The sequence below is a fragment of the Rissa tridactyla genome, chromosome 9 (assembly GCF_028500815.1).
Source record: "Rissa tridactyla isolate bRisTri1 chromosome 9, bRisTri1.patW.cur.20221130, whole genome shotgun sequence".
In the NCBI taxonomy this organism is placed as follows: domain Eukaryota; kingdom Metazoa; phylum Chordata; class Aves; order Charadriiformes; family Laridae; genus Rissa; species Rissa tridactyla.
The window spans coordinates 26,088,705-26,110,612 of NC_071474.1; the positions used below are offsets into that span (position 1 = coordinate 26,088,705).

At 51.0% G+C, this 21,908-nt stretch overlaps 1 protein-coding gene across 2 annotated transcripts in view; it reads right to left on the reverse strand.

Moving 5' to 3' along the window:
* The window catches only part of PLS3 (plastin 3), a 54,518-nt gene extending 33,408 nt beyond the window's left edge, over nt 1-21,110 (reverse strand). The window contains exon 1 of one of the 2 annotated variants that reach the window (XM_054213850.1): nt 21,021-21,110. The gene's annotated coding sequence lies outside the window, so the exon portion shown is untranslated. Of the gene's footprint in view, nt 1-14,551; nt 14,716-21,020 lie in introns of those variants that run through there. The other variant, XM_054213851.1, reaches the window with a different exon arrangement.
* Between the last annotated feature and the right edge of the window lie 798 nt (nt 21,111-21,908).

Below are 21,908 nucleotides of genomic sequence, written 5' to 3' on the forward strand. Positions count from 1 at the left end.
AGAGTCCTCCGGCTGTGGAAATCACTCTTTACAACCAGATGTTTTGCAGAATAAAAGCAGGGTAAGAGTAAAGTATAACTTAAGCAAAACCTCAGAGCGACACATTCGGTATAAACAAAATCAGGACAGCAAGAAGCTACAGTAGATGCGTTTCACGGCTTTTCAGATATGTTAAGCCTAACTTTTTCAGCACAAAAAAATTCAGCATTTCAGTCCAATACCAAAAGTATTTGGTACACACGCGTTTTAGCCAGTAGCGCTGCTAAAGCATTTGGAGAGTGTCTTCCATGCTGGCTTCCAGCATCAAGCACAGCCAGCCTTCCCCAGAAAACACAGCACACAAGATAAACTCCTCAGTTTGGAAACAAACTCCTGCCAGGCTGTGATGCCACATTCCCACTGGAACAGCAAAGCAGCGCGCGGAGCCCAGCCTCTCCAGGCAAAAGACCCCAAAAGATAGGTAGCCACCACAGCCACCAGCCTACTGCCACTTCCCAGAAGTACTGAGAGCTCCTCACGCTTTCTGCAAGGCAAATGTTTACATATTTAACACTTCTAACATGCAAGTTTAAGCAGTTCTGCTTTTTAAAAGCCTGCTGCAGACAGAGATGGGGAAAGACGTGCCCCAGACCGCGACTTCGGGGAGGCACACCCTCAGCCCTCACTCCGAAAATTAAACGCCGGGTGATGCAAAGCCCGTCACAGCACTTGCTGCAGCTCCGTTTGCATGCGCTGCTCAGTCAGGTGCACAGATAAATTCCAAATTTAAGACGCATTAAAACCTGAGATTAATCTTTTTCGTTCCACCTAGAGCTGTTTTCCTTTATCTACTACAGCGTTAGGAAACCCTAGACATTTTGCAGAGAAAATAAAAGCACAACAAGTCATTGCAGGGCAATCCCTGGCACGCGCTCACACCCAGAACCCAAGTGGCAGCCAGCAGAGCAAGCGGCAGGAGACACCCTTACCTCTCCTCCTCCTCCTCTTCTCTCCTCCCTTACCTCTCCCTTCTTCTCCTCTCCCTCTTTCTCCTCCTCTCCTCCTTGACCTCTCCCTTCTCCTCTCCCCCCTCCTCCACCTCTCCCTCCTCCTCCTCCTCTACCTCTCCCTCCCCCTCCTCCTTTACCTCTCCCTCCTCCTTTACTTCTCCCTCCTCCTCCTCCTCCTCCTTTACCTCTCCCTCCTCCTTTACTTCTCCCTCCTCCTCCTCCTCCTTTACCTCTCCCTCCTCCTCCTCCTCCTTTACCTCTCCCTCCTCCTCCTCTCCTCCTTGACCTCTCCCTTCTTCTCCTCTCCCCCCTCCTCTTCCTCCTCTACCTCTCCCTTCTCCTTTACTTCTCCCTCCTCCTCTCCCTTACCTCTCCTTCCTCCCCCCTCCTCCTCCTCTCCTCCCTTACCTCTCCTCCTCCTCCTCCTCTCCCGGGGCGCTGGAGCCGCTCCGCTCCGCGCCGGCCGAGCCCCGGTGCCCCCGCCCCGCCCCGCGAGGGGAGGTCGCTTCCCGGGATGCGGCCGCGTCGCCAGAGGATGCGTTGGAAAGGCTAAGGGACAGGGACACTCACTCACACGGAACAGGGATGGGGCATCCCCCCCAACAACTAGCTTTTGTTCTTTTATTGCTTGGCACTTAGGAACAGGAACCAGTGAGATATAAAGCTTTTAGGCAAGCAAACTTTTTTTATTATTATTATTATTTAAAAAAAAAAAAAAAACAAACCCAAAACCAAACCACCCAAACAACTTTTACCTTTAATGTTTTAAATTAAATGCATTTTGCATTGCTAGCTCTCGGCTGGTCCAGCCAAACGGCGACACGGAGCTTGTATTTGTTTTATGGATGTCTTAAAAACCACCAGAAGCTCACGAACAGAGCAATGAGGATCCAGATCTGTTCAGCCTTAATCTGTGCTGAAGGAAGACGCTGCGGGCTATTTCATCCCACAGTCCCTCCACTAAAAAAAAAAAAAAAAAAAAAAAAAAAAAAAAAAAAAAAAAAGAGAAGTGGTCTGAATGGGTGGTAAATACAGAGCTCAGAGCTGGTCCGTATTGTAATATATCGCGTTACCTCGACAATTAATCCCTGTCTGCTCAAGAGGAAACACGGACAGACATCTGCTACCAACCGGGAAAGCACAAACCACAGAAACATCATGTCCTATGTTGCTGCTGATGCAATGCACAGGAGCAGAATCAATCACCAAAAAGGTTAAGTGGGATTTCCAAAACCTAATCACATCTTTCAGAAATTTCTATTCCTCTAAGTCCATAACGTTTGAGCCCTCCTGTAGCTAAAAGGAAAGAATGTCACTTACTAATAAACACAATACTGGAATTAGTGAGGAATTTGAAGAACCCGTGACCGTTCTAAAAATTAAAAATACTTGACCAATACGGTCATTGGGTTTTTTTGTTTCTTTTCAAAAATGACGTCAGCCAGGGAAGCGAGTCATCGCTTGGTCCCATTTCTTGAGTATCACCTGAAAATTTAGCTTCCAGCTGTAAACTTTCGAGAGAGGTATAAAAAAAAAAAGAAACCAAAACAACCCAACCCCAAAGCCACAACCTACTCAGGATGGTAAATATAATGAAAACCGAAGTAGAGGGTTTTACGCCCAGAATTGCAGCTGTAACTTAAAAGGAAAGAAGTTGGCTTGAAAAACACCTTTGCAGCCCACGGAGGCCAGGCTGCCTGCACATCGGAGGGGACGGAGGGGAGAGCGACTCTGACTCCGCTGCTCCGGCCCAAACCAGCGACTGCCTCCAGCCCACCCGGGCTCCGGGCAAACATGCAACAAAACCGAAGAAAAATTTTCAGGAAGTTTAGCCCCTTCACTTTTTCGCTGTATGACTGAGCACATTGCACAGTATAAATTCATCCTGGAAGGTTTAGGAAGGGCTGAGGCTTTGGGGCTTGGCGGGTCCAGGGGAGAGTGTGCCCAACTCCTGAAATAGGTTGTGACTTCTGTCAACAACAGAGCCGCTGCGGGAGCAATGTCTGCTTTTGGGAGGGAAAAGAAAAACCTCCTCTCCACGTCACTGGGACAGAAAAGCAGGACCTGCAGGTGTGCAGGTGGCAGATTCACACTGCAGAGGCAGACACCTAAAAGCCACCAGCCTTCAAAAGCCACCAGCTCTTCACACCTCCACTTAATCACTTCTTCCAGGTAAGTGTAATGCACCCTAATAGCTAAATGCTATTGCCGTTCCCTCTGCCGGGAAGGGAAAGCGCATTGCTACCCGCTGTCCTCGGTCAGCACAGTGAGAAGTTTAACCGATACACGCACAGGGCATGTGAAATACCCGTCTTCCTCATTTGCAAAAGATCAGCGATAGCCAGTTTTTCCACCGCTTTCAGAACACTCTGCTCCCCAAATACTCCAAATCCAGTCCTGTCAGTCCAACCTGCAATTACACTCGAACCTAAAATAGCTCTGCGGCAGTGCCAGCACCACTCATCCCCACGTCATGCCCCGAGACCGGCTGCACCGGGGTGTGGCGATGGCAGGCAGCGGACGCGCAGCTCCCCGGGCACTCCCAGCCCACTTCCTCCAGCACGGCCCATCACACGCCGCTCCCCACGCTCTTCCAAAATAGGAAGTTTTATGGTCAAACCAGTGTACCAGTGCATTTTCCCCTTCCTCCCTCTTTAAAAAAGCCTTTTAGGGAAGCACAAGATGCCCGAGGTGCTCAGAAGTTAACTCGGCTCAGGTGACACGTCCCTCTCCTGCACAGAGCATCAGGACCAAGGTTTACGCACAAGGAGGACTTGCAGCACTGACAGGATCCCTCCAGCATACCGTTGCGCAAGGACACATCTCCTCCCCAGCTCCAGCTGCCAAGTTTCGCTGGGAGGCCACTAATGCGTATTTGCCCTCCAGAGGTTACTCAACGAGGGCTGTGGGAGCGGCAGCTGCTGCCTCCCAGGTGATGGGGGAGCAGAGAGGGTAAACCCAGGAGTCACCTTGTCCCTCTCCTCTCTCTACTAGCCCTCAAGAACAGACCCTCTGGCAAAGCTCTGAGGGAGGATGGGAGCACATCCAGTCCTTGGCTTCATCCAGCTTCGGCTACAGTGGGCTTCCCAGTAAGTCCCACCACCCAGGAGAGGACAACCACCTGCTCCTGGACACCAGGATTTCCTGCCCACTCCAGAAGTGGTCTTTTCCACCCCTAGTTAGCAATGCCAAGAGACGCCACGCTGATATTGTGGTGATAGGATGAGGGGTAATGGTTCTAAACTGGAAGAGGGGAGATTGAGATGAGATGTGAGGAAGACATTCTTTGCTGTGAGGGTGGTGAGCCCCTGGCCCAGGTTGCCCAGAGAAGCTGTGGCTGCCCCATCCCTGGAGGGGTTCAAGGCCAGGCTGGACGGGGCTTGGAGCAACCTGGTCTGGTGGGAGGTGTCCCTGCCCAGGCTTTAAGGTCCCTTCCAACCCGAACCATTCTATGAGTCTATGAATACTGGAAGCAGTACAAGACAACTAATGAAACCCACGGCAATGCACAAGTCCCTGGGCATGCTACACCAGCCCTAGTGATTTCTGTGAATGGTTTTGCCTGCAGGCACCTCTAGCTCCTGCCTAAAAAAGCTGTTTACTGGGATACAGCCAGTTCCACTGCCATCCAGCCAAAGGAGTGTAGGACATGCTGGCCCCCTCCAGCATACCCATGCTAGAGAAACCCCCCTGGCCAGAGGGCCGGGCCACACCAGCCTCAGGAGATCCAGGAGGGGCAAAGGTGGCTCAACCTCCTGCCTCCACCTGGCCCTGCCTGCTCTGGTGCTGCATAGCAAGCATTTTCAGGAGCATCTCCTCTCCTTTAAAAACAAACAAACAAAAAAAGTACCTAGGTGGAAGAGAAACCAGGTGACCTCAATAGTCTACTCCATCAGAAAGAAACACCACACTCTATGAGCCAGGGCTTTAGAGAGCAAAGCTGAGTGTCCAGTCACCATCCCATTTCGGAGTGGGATCAGTGACCATTTACCATGTGCAAGATGCTCCCTTCCTCCCATTCTGTCCACGTTGGCTTTTAAAGATAAGGATTTTAATGAGATTATGCACAGATGGATAGAAGCACTCTCCTCTGTGCTTTTTAATACAAACTGAGGTTTTATGTGCCTCTTGCCTTCACCTTCAGTTCTGACCAACTGCAGAATGCATTCCATCAACGTAAACAGCTATGGCAGGATTTGTCAACTGAGGATCAGGCATTTCACCTTCACTCCTCAATTTATCAGTCTTTTTAAAGAAAAAGAGATCCGCCTTTGCTAGGTTTCCCCCCTTGAAGCTTCCTGAGCTGCTCTTTCAGCGAGCCTGTCATCAGGAAGAAAGCAAGACATTAGTCAAGCTCATATTTATTTAATAAAAAGCTTACATATGCAGTCAAGACTGAAAGTTAGTCTTTATTTAAAAAATGCTCGCAAACTAGAGTACGATTTTGCAGTGCAAAACAGATCTGAGGACACGCCTGATTTACCCTGTGCTCCAACAGGGCTCAGCTTAGTAATTAACTGACTCGTTATTCACAGCTTGGAGCAGGGAGCCTTGCAGGCACCAAAGGAGCCAGCAAGTATGCCCAGAACACCCGGGAAAGGATCTCTCGCGTCTCGCTATTTCATAAGGACATCGGAGGCTCCACTGATGTCAGCTCCAGGAAATGAGCCACCAGCAGATGATGCGGGAAGCAGGCTTTATATTTAGTACTGAGTCACCCACTTTATTAAATTCAAAAGGCACAAAAGGTGGGTGCAGAGAGGGAATACGTGGGGAAAAAAAAAATGAACAAGTTATTCCCTTGAGATCACGGGCAATGGGGAGTCTAAGGTTGGGTGGGGTTTTTTCGTAAAGGGAGAAACTAAAGATGACCTGGGAACCCCTTCTGCACTTTCACTTGAAAAAGCAGTTGCCGGATCCGCTGCGCTCCCCACGGTAGAAGCCAGCGCCAAAAGCGCTGCCGGGGTTTGCGGTACCGTCATGGTTTGCTGGGGTCGGTGCCGCGGGCAGGTCTCAGGCCGAGCAGGGCACCACCAGTTCCAAGGCGCTTCCACAGCCTTTCTGCTACGTCACCTTTGAGCCAAAACAGAGGCCACCTGACCCACCAAGGGTGCACCTTGCACCTATCACACCCCAAAAAAACCACTTTTCTTCGGGTGATGACAATGGCGTGAGGTGAAAGCTGATGAAGACAGAAGCACGTTGACCTGGACACATAGTAAACCGCATCCAAGTAGGGCAGACTTCACTGCAGGCTGCCATCCAAAGGCCACCCCGTCCCTGTCCTTCTCCCCCTCAGTGTTTTGGTCCCCCCATCCCAGCTTGCTGTGGGGCCAACGGGGCATCAGCATAGGGAAGGAGGGACCACCCTTGCGCGGCACCCCAGTTAGACCAGCTCAGCCACACCACAGACCAGGCCGCTGGAGAAAGGGTGGCACTAGATCTGGTAGGAGGGTCTTGCAGGTACAAACGTACCTTTCCATCTTGGACCTCACCTGCCCTGTTTGTCCATCACCCAGGCTAGTCCTTGACATGGCTTAGGCAATCCTCTGCTCACCTGGAGAAGATGCTCCACGCAATTACCCACCATAAGTCACTACTCAGTGACTTCATAGTGCTTTACACCAGAATTACGCTACTGCGGAACACAAGTGACTGTCTGACCAAGACTTCTGAATGGGGAAGCTGTTCTGATCCATTTTCTGGCAACGGCCAGTTTAGACACATTTACAACTGAGAAATACAAAGCATTCACGTGGACTGCATCCTCACGGAATAAGCTTCAGAATAATTTGCAAAAGCTGCAATTCATAGGAATGTAGTTCTTTGTACTATGGTCTCTTCACATGCACAAAATGGAAAGTTTTAAGAGACACCAAAAAACAATCTGAACCGCAGATTGTACCGCAACGTAAGTGACAGGAGTACAGATTTATTCACGTATTTTCATACAAGTCCATCATCAGCCTTTCCACTTTCTGTCAACGATAAATACTCTGCAGCCTGAGCAGCAGCAACAGCTCTGCAAAGTTTTCAGCTACTTGAGCCAGACTTTTCCCCTGAGAAGACTCACTTTCCAAATACTAAAACATAAATACCGTTACCAAAGCCAAGCACTGTATCTCACTTTGGTTTAAGAAGTCAACAGCAAACAAGAGCTATCTCCAATGCCAAGCACCACCAGTGACTTGTGTACAGAAGCAGCCTATTAGATTACTAATAAAACTGGCGTAATCTTCAAAATAAGATTACAACAGCAAAAAGGATGTGGCTGGAAAAATAAATGCATGGACTGTAGCAAGACTGGCAATTATGCAGATACAGAGGTCAGGGACTGCTTAATATCTTCCACCTGTGCAAGAAGAGGTTATACCACCACAGTCACAACCTGCCCCAACCAGCAGATTTAGCCAACTGTTGACCACTGTCCAGACAAGTCCGCTGCCGGGCTAGTGGGGAGGCTGTGGGAGACTGCCACTGGGTGGCTCTTCAGTCCCACACGACTCACCTGCAGGTCACCTCCCCGCTATCAGAAGGGTTTCGGTGTTGGGGAGACAAGGCAAATCTGGTACAGTCACAGCCCGAGCTGGGCAGCAGCCCACGCGCCCAGCCCAAGAAGGTTTTTAAGGAGTCACTGGTATCTCATCTGGAGAGTCTGCCAGGGGCTGGAGGTAGAAGATTTTGGCACACAGCTCATCATGTTATGCAAGTAGGCCTATGAATTTAGTGGGGTTGAACTAGTCCGGAGTCTCCTCTCAAGGGACCTTGACCTTACTGTGTCCAGCTCTGGACCCTCAGCACAAGAAGGACATGGAGCTGTTGGAGCGGGGCCAGAGGAGGCCACGAAGATGATCTGAGGGCTGGAGCCCCTCTGCTGTGAGATCAGGCTGAGAGAGTTGGGGGGGGTTCAGCCTGGAGAAGAGAAGGCTCCGGGGAGACCTTCAAGCCCCTTCCAGTCCCTGAAGGGGGCCTACAGGAAGGATGGGGAGGGGCTGTTGGCAAGGGCATGTAGCGATAGGACAAGGGGCAGTGGTTTTAAACTAGAGCAGGGTGGGTTTAGATGAGACATTAGGAAGAAGTTCTTTCCACTGAGGGTGGCGAGACACTGGCCCAGGTTGCCCAGAGAGGTGGTGGAGGCCCCATCCCTGGAGACATCCAAGGCCAGGCTGGATGAGGCTCTGAGCAACCTGATCTAGTTGAAGATGTCCCTGCTCCCTGCAGGGGGGTTGGACTAGGTGGCCTTTAGAGGTCCCTTCCAACCCAACACATTCTGTGATTCTATGAAGCTTTTCCTGGTATTTAGCTCATGCCTGCTTTTGCAAGCTTCCCCCCTAACTCCTTCTTTTGTCTCAGACCCCAACAGAAAATCTTCTGTGGAATGGACCTTCTGGAGAGGCTAACGTCAGGGGCTCCCACCACCACGGCACTCTCTTCAGGTGTGTAGGAAGGTGAGGTAGAGCTGGATTACCGCTCACGCATACACTGCAAATTGTCACCCATGGCCTTCAGGTCCCTAGAGTGCAATCTTCACCATACAGCTCATTACACTGTTAATGAGTAACCTGTCTCACATTTTCCAGCCCATAAAAACCAACTACTAGTAGCAGACTGATCTCTATGCTGTGAAGCCAGTCTTTGCTCTGACTGCAGATTTCTTACACTCTCAATCTGTTGCCGCTGATGAGTTTAATGCTTTATGAATTAGTTTTAAGAAACCCTCATCCTTCCAAATAAAAAATAAAAAAAATTCATCTACAGATTCTACGTAAAGCCAAGATTAAGCAAGGCACGCCATTCGATAGAAGCCACAAAGCACATTTGCAGGTAGGAGGGGGAGATCTATAGCTGGGAGCAATACCACAAGCTACAACACGAATTACACCAGAGGTCCACATGCTGATCAAGAATATTAGCTGTTAGCTACGAGTGTTACACGTGAAAGTGCAATACCTTGCCATGTGCCAAGTTGCTATCAACGCAATGCACAAGCCTTAATTGCTGAAGTGAATTATTGACCAATCCTGGTTGTCAAGGCTCTTGCCTAACAGGGGGTTCCAAGGGCACCAGTACAGGGCAAAAATCTTACTCCATTTCATGGCTTTCCAAGACCTTCAGAAGACAGGGAGCGAAGGGACCAACTAGAACACCACCATATAACCCAGAAAAATGGTATATACCCCCTAGAGAAGGGGGAGACGGGGAGGGAGGTATAAGAGGTCTTGCCATTAGCGGTCGATCTAACTAAAGCAGGTTGGGTGCTGCTATACCCAGCCGGCCCCTGGATGGCTACAGTAACTTCCAGGAGCTTCTTAGCTGGGCAGAAGCAATGTAAGTTTTTCAAGTTTTGAACAAGAAGTCTGACTACGCTGCCTTTGCTTAGCATTTGGTTTATATAAAACGGTGGCAAGAGCCCAGCTGGAAATGAGATCAACAAGAACGTTACAAAGGGGTGGGCAGCAGAAGGGCAGGATTGCGCTGGAACCTCCCATCCGTGTCCCCAAGGAAAACTCAGTCCCGACCTCTGCCAAACAGCGCAGAAAGGAACAGGCTAAAGTTTAGGTCAGACATTAATGAAAATATTTTGAATAAGTGGCCTTAATGTCTCTATACTTATGGAAAGGTGAATTCTACCTCAGTGAGGATTCAGAAACTTGCTTATTACTTCCAGGACCACTGAGAAACATGAACGTGTTTGTAAACGTATTTCCATTTGTTCTCTGTTCACCTCCTTCAAAGTGCTGCCATCTCAGAAAGCTCCTAAAAGCAGGGGCCAGCCTTCTCCCTGGTTGTCTCCGCAATACCAATCAGAATAAGATAACTTTACATACACCTACAAACACCCTGTGTATTCCCCAAGATAAAAGTCCTCGCAATCCATTCTTGGAGACAAAAACGTTTTGTGCAGAATTCAGGAAGAAAAAGCTTAATTGCGATATTGCTTTGGAACTCACTTCCTTTATTTCTGTGACCAGATGGAGACAAGCACCTTGTTCTCTGCTGGGTCAAGGAAATGTTTAACTTCAGGATTTATAGCAGAATATAGATACGTATATAGCACTGCAGCTGCTCGGCAGTTCCAGTGGAGGCAAACACTGTTTTAACCCAAGGAAAACAGCGCCGGGCTGGAGCATCAGCCTGCTCACGAGCGTCCTGCTGCAGGGGCTCCGAGGCAGGAGAGCATCCAAGCCTGTCCCCGGGACCAGACTCAGCATCCTGGAATCTCAAAATCACAGCCCTGCTCCAAACCCAAACAACGCTCCACAGACCCTTCCCGGCTGATTAGCAGGAAGGAACACAAGATTGCGATGGCAGCGTAAACAAGGACCCGGGATTTATGATCTCTCAGACACTGTTGAGCAAGCGACCCAGCTGAAGCACTGCTTCACAAACTATGAATGCCAATTACAGGGATGGGTAGCTCGAATTCAAGTTTCCACTTGGTTAGTGCTGTTCTGGATACACTGAGAACTTTGGTGCTGGCCCAGCAGTTTCGCCTGCCGGGAGGGGCTGGGCTGAGCTCTCCCAGAAAAACGGGGACGCACGGAAAACCTCATCCACCATCCCCGTCCTTCCCAGCAGGGCAGAGTCAAAGGCAGCAAGGACAGTAACCCCTCCATCACCTTCCATCTAACCCAGAGCAGGTACAAGCTTCTGTTATCCAAGGTCTTCAACCTGCATTTTAAACATCCTGTGCATTCAGGTCTGGAGAGCCCTAATTTAATCCCCAACATATTGTCAAAGAATCAGTCCCATATATATAAATTGAGTGCAGAATCGCATGCCTTCCTATTTTCCTTCTAGTAACAAAATACTTTTCATATGTTGATCTTCAGGGGAAAAAAAAGCGAGGGAGAACAAAGGGGATTTTTCTTAAGCTTTCTTTCCCACCACCTCAATGAGACGCAACAATTTCAGTAGGAATCTAAGAGGACGTCCCTAGAGCTCTGCAATTAATTCTTTTTTTTTTTTTCCCCCTAGCAAAACAGTCTCCCCATCATCTGGAACCAAGACAACAGAAGCAGTTCTAGCAAACAGACCTCTGGCAGGAGCTGCAGTGACGGGATGCAGGGCAGGGGCAGGATTACCGACTGCCCTCTCCGCCACCGCCCCGGCAGTCGCCGACACCTCCGGCAAAACACGGCATCGCCTCCTTCAGCAGCCGATATTGGAACCACTGACAAGGGTTTCTTCTGAGGATATTCAGCCTGTCTCATCTCCCAGAGTATCAGATTTTCTTCTTCATGCTTTTTCCCCAAATCAGTGTCTTGCAGGTTTTTCCTTGTCTTGACCTGGCCCTGCCACGGGCTATAGTTCACACTGCCTTGTTTTTATACAGTTCCTGTATTTATGCAATTTTAAAAAGCAGCCTAGCTAACATTTTTTCAAGAAAAATTCAGTTTCCTCTAGCAAAAAAAGATGTCTGTAGTAAAGATATAACTGCAGGAGTCAGGTTTTTTCACTTTAAGAATTTGAGATATGAACAAATAGCCCCTTGACTCGCAGCTGAAGTGAAAACATGCAGCCGAGTTAGACAAAGGCTGAAGGCTCTGTCCCTAGGGTTTGGGAGAAACAAAATCCTTTTACTGTCCTCCTACAGCCAGTTTCATGACTGTTTACAAAGGTTTTATAAGACAGACAATATTTCGCCTTTTTTTTTTTTTTTTTTTTTTTTTTTTTTACAGTCTAGTCTAGCACAGAAGAACCAGAAACAGAACAAGCCAAGGCAGAGTCTGCAAGAATTGGAGAGAAAAAGGCATTTTGGAGAGACATTTGATCAACAAGGTCATGTAAACCGTTCCAGGCACATAGAGCACGCTGGTCATCCACAGTCGTGTAAGAGGCAGCGGCAGAAGCCCCCTGCCCTCCTCCCATCCCGGGGGAGGCTGCCGGTGGCTACCAGCCTGTAAAACAACTCGCTGCCTCACACAAGCATGGCCACGGACAGCGGAAAACAAATTACAACAATACAAGGAGTCAACAGTTGAGGTTCAGGAGGCAGAGAACAGATGCATAGAGCAAAGAGACACTTGACTCTTCCCTTCTGCTATCCCCTGGCCAACCACTAAGACTTGCCCGAGAAGGCTTGGCTTTGAGGCTGGGCTTTTGCAATAGGCAGTGGGGGGAATGAGATCACCACACCAGATACCGGTCAACCTCTTGCCTTTAAAGTTTTTTTTTCTGTTTTGTAAGAAGAGGGAGGAGTGTGGAGCTCAGGTCTGGACGGACAGGGCTGAGCTGTCTCCTGGCCTTTGTACTTCTCCCTGCAGCACTTGAGGAGCTGGGGCATACTCAAGCCGGCAGCCTCATGCCTACTGCAGCCCCAGAACGTTGCTGTTCTTTTTGCTGGGCATCAAAACACCGGTCAACATGAAGGCAAGAAGAGAAAAGGCTGTGTTTTTAGGCCAGGATTGCTATCTCCCCTTGAATGCATGGCCTCCAGCCATCGGAGCAGCACACGTGCCCTTTCTCACCCAGCTCCCTGCCAAGCTCATACAACCAGCTAGCAGGGCAGTTGTAGGAAGCACTTCCCTTCCTCTGCCCTTCCATCCTAGAGCTAGTGACCTGCAAGCCTGCTGGACCTTCCTCCGTGAAAACACCGTCCCATCCAGGAACCCCTTCCATCCCCAACACTCCCCTCCAGAGAGCAGAACCTTGGGGTCCTCCTGCCACCCATGAGACACCTTGCTATCGCTCTAAGATGTCACCATCACGGCTAATGAAGCATAAGACCTTCTGACAGTATTTTCCTAACAGCTGCCTAAGCCAAGATAGACATTTAAGGACTCAAAAAAGGCCTTGACTCCTTCCTGCCCCTGAGGCTCAGTGACACAGTATCCATTCCTCTCCTCATCCCACCCAGCCAACTCTCTCCACTAACAAGGATGGACCATGTGTGACCATGGGCTCTTTCCAGGCTGCTGGACTACAGAGCCTGTGGTCTACAGCTTTCAACTCTTTCAGGTTCGGCAAGAAGCATGGCTAAACCTTTACTCAGTATCTATGAAGGCTCCATGGCTGGCAGTCAGACAGTTGGCCGTACACCTCCCTGACACCGGTCACCTTAGTGCTTTTGGATTAATTAGCAGCAAACAGATTTTCTGAGGTATTTTACAGCTGAAGGGCCTCCCATGGCTGCCAGTGCCCCAGAAACCAAGATGTAAATGTGTTGTGTAGAGTTTTCAGCCTGCTGAAAAGAAAGGCTATTTTTAATCCAAGCCTACGTAGGGTGGGGCTCAGTTTCCAACCAGGCCAAAAAGCCACTATAATCCACAAGACCAACGTCTGGCAACCTTCGCTTGCAGGCTGATGTCTGTTCTATTTTGGGGATGGGAGGAATTTAGAATAAAAAGATATATAAATTAAAAACAAAGGCGACTATGAAAAGTGAATAGAGGGAAGGGCCAGACTTATCCTGTGTATTTTGGTCTAAAGCACAGGGCTCTGAAACAACACAAATCAGAATTACTTTATTTTCCATTTCCTACGGCAGTTTATAAAGTATAACTTGGGCTGAGAAGAGTAAAGCCCCAGTGTATTTTGTACATGAGGAAAAGCCAACCTCTGGCTCCCTGCACAGCAGTGAGACCCTTGAGAGGACGAGGCAGGAAAACGGTCACCAGCCACGAACGCACCACCGGGATCCTATATGAGAAGGTTTCCCATCTCAGACACCAACGCAACAGCTGTTGGGACATCTTGTTCTTTTGTGACGTTGGGAGTGCAAAGAAGGCAAAGCAGAGCCACCAAACTCACCTGAGGATTGTAAAAATAAGAGAAGTTTTGCTTATTTAGGGTTTATAGCTCACAGGCAACTAACCCACTAAGAGCAGAGAGGTTTCGTATGCTCTCAGCACCTAACTAAGCCCAAGATCACACAGACTTCCTACATAAATATACAACTAGGTTTTATTTGTTACAGAGACTGTCTCAACTTGACATTCAAGCCAACTCTACATAGCCATTTACTTCATTGTATTAACCCCACCTTCCTTGCAGCACACAGGTCATTGGGCAAAGAGGGTACATGTAGCTTCTCTCACTGTCTTCAGATGCCCCTTTAACATCCATCCATCCATCCATAAACTGTGAAACACACACAAAGGCATCAGCATCTCCAGAGCACCTTCTCCACCTGACCAGCGCTGGATTATTAACCCCACTAGAGAAATCTGCAACTACTTCTCTTGGCAGAACGCAGAAAGGGCAGAAGAGAAGAGACGGTACACTGGGCTAAGTGGAGGACCAGCAACGATCACCCTCAAGCACTGCTGTCATTTCTTTCAGCCATGGACTTCTTAGGAAAAAAGCCAGGACCTAAGCAACACTGTGAAATTCAATCCAGATTTTATAAGCACAGCAGCAAGACTGGATGCTGAATGCCTAACGCTAGATAATAAGTTCATGGCCAACATCACTTCTTCCTTCCTTATTCCACCAGTAAGCAACAGCACCAACTACCTGCTCGTTCACTTCCACCACTACGGGCAGTATGTGATGGGGAAACAGCGAATGAGACAGCAAACTCTGTTTTCAGCTTTAAAAAGAAAAATAAAAAAGCTTACTTCAAAATATCAGAAATTAGGCCTCCTGCAGAGACACTACACCTTATCTTCTCTTGAAGATCACAGTAACAGACTCTCTTCCCAGCTATACAGTGGGGATTCGCAGCAGCATCTGTGAGCTGTCACTCCTTTTACAGGAACAAAAAACCTACTGAAGAGGCAGGAGAAACAGCTGTAAGCATTTCAGAGAAGGAAATGAGACAAGGAGACTGGTTAGAAGCACATGGCCCATATGGATTGACATGAGCAATCAGCAGCAGTCCTAACCAGAGCTTCCCATTCCGACAGTTGTCCTGCTCCCCACATCCTCAGATGCATGTCAAACCAATAATTATTTTATTTCTTCCGTACTGAATCCCAAATGTCAGCAGTGCACAGGCCGCTGCGCCCTGCAGAGACAGTCTGGATGTTGCAGGAGGAGCCGGTTCTCCCCCAGGAACGTGCACGTCGCCCCGCAGCTCCAGGCACTGGAGAGCACGGGCCAGCCAGCGCAGAAGGACACAAGGAAGGGGACATCAGGCAAGCAGACCACCTCGCCCTGAAAGGTGGAGATAAACTAACAGGAATCAATCAGCAAAACAAGCAAAAGGGAAAGAATCTCGACGGCTCCATCTCTGCTGATAGCAACTCTGCTGGGGACACGGAGGCTGCCTCACCTCTTCATCGTCACACCACTCGCAAACCCAGTGACAAAACCAGCTCTGAGCAGCCCAAGCGTTACCCCGCAAAGCCCAGACGTGAAACACTAGCTGTTAGAGGAGCACACACGATAGAATTCTTCCAAGCGGGCCAGACAGGACTTGCTTGTCATTCTTGGCATTTCTAATCTATTACCAAAAAAGCCAACAGATTATTACAGATTCCCAGGAGACCGGCGGATGCCACAGCGACTGAGCGCACTGGCCATGCACAGCACCGGCCACCGCAGCTCAGCACCCCGTCCAGGGAGGTCCAGACCCCTCTGATGGGAACAGAGCTGCCGGGAGAGGTGGATCAGACAGCCCTGCTGTCAGGGCAGCTGCCACCAGCAGGATGGACGTCAGACGTGCCCACCGCGGGGAAGAGCTCCGTCACCTCCAACGCCACCACCTCCAGATCAAACAGCGCGGTATCAGCAGAGGGTGGATGGGCACGTCCTCTTCTCCCACCTCCTCCCCAGCCCTTTTAAGTGCACACTTCTGCCTTCCAGCTCCACCGATTCATCATGCTTTCTCACTCAGCCAGTGCGAGAAGACGGGTTGCTCTGTACACGGCTGGCAGATCACAGCGGGTGCACCGACACCTTATCACACAGCGTCACACCAAATACCTGAAACCTCAGGGTTGGGCTCCGCAGCCACAAACACTCACAAGTCCCATCTTTTGGCTGTAATCAAATCACCTCTTCGATCCTCAACTGGAAGGGTGGACACCCATCACAGTCCATAGGCAGCACCCCCAGTCCGGGAGGCGTGCCACGGGAGACTGGCTGGGCTGGGGGGCTGCAGCACAGACAGGGCAGGAGGACTTCTGAAAGCTGGGATGCCCCGTCCCCAGCCTGATGGCATAGTGTGGTGATGCCACCCAACCAGGCTCATGCTGGTTGCTGGTAAAGCAGAGGAAACCTCCACCTAACCTAGCCCTTCCCTCGGGAAAGGGACCTGCACAAGCCAGGAGACTTCACAGGCCCCGCTGCAGCTCTCCAAGCGAATCTCACAGCACAGAACGTGATGGAGAGGCATTATCATAGTCTCCGCTTCAGAAAAACCTCGCCTAGAGGCAGGAAGCACATCCAGAGCAGGAACACTGGTGAGGATGGGCAGGACAAGCCTGACCCGTCAACTACAGCATCAGCGCTGAAGAGCACGAAGCAGGCAGCTGCTAAGACTGACGCTGTGCTAAATGCTGCTGTGCCTGAGCACCACCCGCCCCACACCCGCTCCTGGCACAGACCGTGCCGGGGATACCTACTCTTAGTTCCCTGCCATCCAATAAACCCAAGAGGGACGGTACACCCATAATGGACACCCAAAGCATGTGGAGCAGGGAACACAACAGTAGCGCATTCATGGGCAGCGGTCACACGGCCGAAAGCGATTACAGCAGCCCAGTCACTGTCAGCTGAGCCACCGCTGCTCAGAGGGCCGCCAGGAGGGACAGTCCACACCGTTTCTCCCAGGCAGCGCCCAGACATCAGGCCATCACCCTTCAGTCACGAGATCGCACCTCTCGCCCTTCCCACCTACTCATCTACCAGCAGCAGGTACCTCCAGGCATCCTGGGAAAGGGCTTTCACCAGGGAAAGCGGGTTGTGTGTTAGAGCCTGAGCGACACTCTGGGGTGGTCAGAGGGGAAACGGTCCTTCCATCCCCCCCCTCAAGGCAGCACCGCAGGCGGAGCTCAGCCAGGACCTCCTCACCACCGCCACAGCCGCTTGTGGAAGCGCCCAGTCCCCAAATGCCAACAGGAACGTGGGTGCAGAGATGCTAAGAGATGCCTATCGAAGGGTTTGGTGAGCCAGGACAGGAAAGAGCAAGGTGATATTGTGACATTCATTAGAGTAACCCAACAAATACTGATTTAATACCACCTTGCATCACCCTCATCAGAAGAGTTGGTCTGAGTTTTGCAATGTACTTGAAATGAAAAGATATTCAGGAATGTTTTGCTCTGCATATCATAGAATCACAGAACGTGTTGGGTTGGAAGGGACCTCTAAAGGCCACCTAGTCCAACCCCCCTGCAGGGAGCAGGGACGTCTTCAACTAGATCAGGTTGCTCAGAGCCTCATCCAGCCTGGCCTTGAACGTCTCCTGGGCCAGTGTCTCACCACCCTCATTGGAAAGAACTTCTTGCTAATATGCATTAAGGTTCTTTGGTAAACTCTTTAAAAATCAGTATTTAACTCTACCTTTCGCACAGATCTGCTGGTATAAATTTCTGGATTCATGTTTGGCTTTTTTGAAATAATTAGCAACTTTAATTACTCCATGAGCTCAATGTCCAAAGAAGATACACGGAATACTTAATACACAATAGAACTTAGTTCAAGAAGCGCTGAGTATGCAAAGGTCACTAATTAGTTAATAAATATTAACACATCATATTGTGGCTATTCCCAATATGTCAAGGAACTTCTCAGTAGCAACTAATAAGTTAAAAATTAATATCTGTTATTGCACCATGGAGGCTGATAGCTTGTCAGTCACATGTTTAAACAGCTGGCGCTGGGAGAATCTGCTTTTCTGTGCTGAATTACTGCTCTAACCCACACGGAGGCAAAGCTCACATTCAAAGCCTGAACAAAACACTCGCTCAAACCACCTTTCTCTTCTGTTTATTGCTACTCTGTGGCACACCGATAAAAAAACAAGTTGTAGCCACATAAATTTCCCCCCCACCCCCGGCCCAACTCTGGCCAAGCTGCAAAGCAACGCTGTAGCCGCCGACAGCTCTGTCCTTCCTTCTCCACCTTCCCTTCCCAACCCTCTTCTTGACCAGAAGCAGCATCCCCATGGCTCTGCGCAGGGATAACCCTGTTAAAATTTGCTATAACGCAGAACTCATACAGCCTTTGGTTTCGCTGAAAACACAGCCCCTTTGTGTCCCGCCACCTATCGCTATTGCTATGTAAAACAGGTTACCAAGGACAGAGATAGGCCGTACCTGGGAAACATCACCAAATAAACTATTACCACCTGAAATATCAGCACCAGGACAACCTCAAGTGCTAAACGAAGCTCTCGTAAGTGACCGCGTGTACTTCCTACTGATCCCTACCACCTACTTTGACAAGGAAGTGGATTAAAATCCCCAAATAGAAAGGTGGTGGGCACACCCTCCCCAAACTCTCTGCCAATCGTGCAAATCGAAAGGCATCTCTCTCCTCCCGATGCATTACACTGCACACATTAGCAAAACCACAACTCCTGCACTGCTGCGCCAAGAAGCGGAGCGCTTGCAGTTTTACTACACAAAAGACAGACAGAACGTCCGACATGAAGGTTTCCTATAAAGCTACTCACAAGGGCACTTGGATCACTTTGATCACTGGCAGCTGCTTAAGCAAAATTACTGCATTCCCGTCCCCCCCCCCCATCCTTTCCCATCAATCACGCAGGAGCACTCTCCTCTGCTTCCGCCAGGCCACAACTGCCGTGTCCCTCTTCTCCAAAGGCAGTTCAGTTGCTGCACTGGCGAGCCGGGTAAACACAGGAAAGAGTTACTAGAAGATCCCGCATGAGTGGATTCATCAGCAAACCCATTTAACGAGGCTGCGATTCCTTCACTCACCATCTTAATCTCACAACAATCGGGACCCCCGAGCAGAGAAGCCAGTGAGGGAGCCCCGGGGGAAGGAGTTCCTCTGCATTTATCCCAAATCCGAGCATCCATCAGCCGAATACCTAATGAAGTCCTCAGTCCCCAGAGCCCTCCCCACTGCGAAGCTAATCTAGCCAAAACTAGTAAATAGGTTTCTGGAGTTTGGGGCATTCTTTAATCTGGGGAGATGTTTGCCTACTTTATAGGAGGGGAAACTTGGTCAGATTAGCTTTGATAAGAGAACAAAGACCCTGGTTAAGCATAATTCTTTATATCTAGCACCAAGTTTAATAATCACATTATGATCTCTTAACCCAGACAAAGAATGAGTAATTCATCTTTCACAAGCAGAGAATTCCTTCAAAGGAGCCTGGTTACAACCAAGCAACATCCTCAAATTGTTAAACTTTTGGCAAGATGAAGGGGCTGTGATAACAGCAGTGTTTCGAAAAGATTTCTCTTAGCAAATTATTTTAAAACCTACCTTTTTTTTTTTTTTTTTTAAAAGAGTTATTCACACGCAAACCAGTAGATACGGAATTTAAGCTCTCTGTGCACACACCCCACAGGAGGCCATCAAACAGCCCTGGGGCAGAAATCGGCTGCAGAATATTGCACCCAGGGGACTCGCCTTGTGTCCACTAAACCCCCGAAACGCTGCTCTCTGCTGACAAACTACCAGCGGCTCCTCTTTACACAAGATTTCTTTTCAAAACAGATTGAATTTCTGTACATCATTATGCACAGCACTAACATATGTTGATCTCTGTAACTATTCCCTCTTTATATCCAGGTTCCAGCTGTTGTCTTTAAAGTTACCCTGAGCAAGTCTCCCAGCATTAAGGGGTTTTTCTTCTCAGGTTACCAGGCTTACTGGAGAAGTCACAAGTGTTACTGGTTGAACAATGGCTCCAAGTTCTCATGCAAAAGCCATTTATCTGAGAGATCTATTATCTTTTATAGTCTCTTCTACAGACTGACCAAAAACAGGAAGCCCAGCTCTCGTGTGCACACGCATTCCACTGGGATTGTGTAACAGCAATAACAACCTCGGAGGCTGATTCAACGGCATTTGCTCAGAGCCATACCAACAGCTCTCCTGAAAAGAAAGAAAGGAGTTCAAGTGATGCCCCACTTGAAGGAATGGATGCTGTCGCAGGGCAGACACATGCAGCCTGTCCCAAGGCAGCATTAACTTGGGGTTAGATTCCCATCCACGTCTCGCTGCTGTTTCCACTTCGATAAAACCTTACAACTGGAGCAAAGTCACGTCTGCGGAGTTTGTTACCTCTGCAAGCATCGGGGCTTGATGCCACCCATCGGAATACTTACAGCCCGTGCCAGGGCGCCCCAGCCTTTCCTATGCAAAGGCAAGTCTAACACTTCACCTCCTTCTTCGTTCCCTGCTCTTCCCCTTCCCTTCGCAGGCTCCCAACAAGAAGCCATTGTTCGGGGGCGCGGGGTGACGCTTCCTCTCCCAGTCCGAATTAGAGACGTATAAAAATAACCCCCCGCAGCTGTCCCGCTAACTTCACTTCACTTCACCCCGCTCCATTTAGACGAGAAGCCGGCTCCTATTTCCGCACTTTTTCTGCTTTTCGGGAACAACATCCCGTACAGAAGCTGGAAGTTAAACGCCGACCCCCCTCGCCGGTGCCTCCCCTCGCTGCCGCCGGGGGCTCGCACGGACCCCGCGTTCCGCGCAGCCGGGGCTCCCCCTCCGCACGGGCGGCGGGGCCAGCGCATGGCCCCGGGCGGCGGGGGGAGGCTTCCAGGGCAATGAATCAGACAAGCGCCTTTTCCTCGCCGCGGGGGAGGCTGGAGGGGGTGGCCGGAGCGCGCCCGGGGCACACGGACCCCACGTCCCGGCGGGCACCGCTGGCTCCGCGCAGGGCTCCGCGCCCGTCCCGGCTCCGCGCAGGGCTCCGCGCCCGTCCCGCCGCCTCATTGCCCGGGACCCCCCCCTCCCCTCCCCGGGGACGCGCCTGGCCGGCAGCGGAGCCAGGCGGCGGCCCGGGCCGGGCCCCGCGGAGCCGCTGGGGCCGCTCGGCGCCTCCCGCCCCACCACTGCCGGGATGCTCCGCCGGGGCCGCCGCAGGCCGTGGGCGAGCGCCGGCAACTTTCCCCGAGTTGGATGGGCGCTGGAAGAGCTGCCGGGAGCGCTCACCTCTCACCGCCCGCCGCTCCGAGCCGCGCCGTCCCGCCGCGCCGAGGACCCAGCCCCGCTGCCCGCGCTCGGCTCGCCCCGGCCCCGCCGCCCCCGCCCCATTGGGCCGCCCGCCCGCCCATCACGGCGTCCCGGCGCGACCATTGGGCCGCCGCGGAGTCACTCGGGGCGGGGAGGAGCCGCGGGCACCGCCAGGGCGCGCCCCCGGCCCCGGCCCCGGCTCCGTCCTGCCTCCCCCGGCCTCTGCCTCCCCTACCCTCGCCTGCCTCCCCTCTGCCCGCCCCGCCGGCATCCCTCCCCGCATCCCTCCCCGCATCCCTCCTGCCCTGCCTGCATGCCCCCTCCCGTGCATGCATTCCTCCTGTCCCGCAAGCATCCCTCACTCTCCCGCCGTGTGCCGCTCTCCTCAAAGCAGGGCATCCCATCTTCCCCGCAAGCATCCCTGCCTCCTCCCGTGCTCGCATCCCTCCTCCGCGCAGCCCCCTCAGCCCTGCCCCGCACACAGAGGAGCTCTGTGATCTCCCCTTGTCCCCCCGGGGAGCAACCCTCTGCCTGGTGCCAAGGATGTTTTTATTGCTAAGATCTCGTTAAAGTAGTTTTCGTTTCTTTTCAACCCATAAGTCTCTCTCCTTTATTCTCCCTCCCTTCTATTCTGGGAAGGGTGAGAGATTAAAAGAGAGCATCTGCCGTTCGTTCAGTGGCCAGCCCAGCCCAAACCATGCCAGGATGCCCAGGGGAATGGTGCTGGTGGGCACGCTGGGCAAGGGGCTCCCCACAGAGGGGCTGGAGGCTCCCACGGGGAGTGTGTGCGGTGCAGGTGCCCGGCCTTTGCAGCCTGTACCCTGCTCCTGCGCAGGGAGCCCTGCCACAGCACTTCCCCACCCTCCT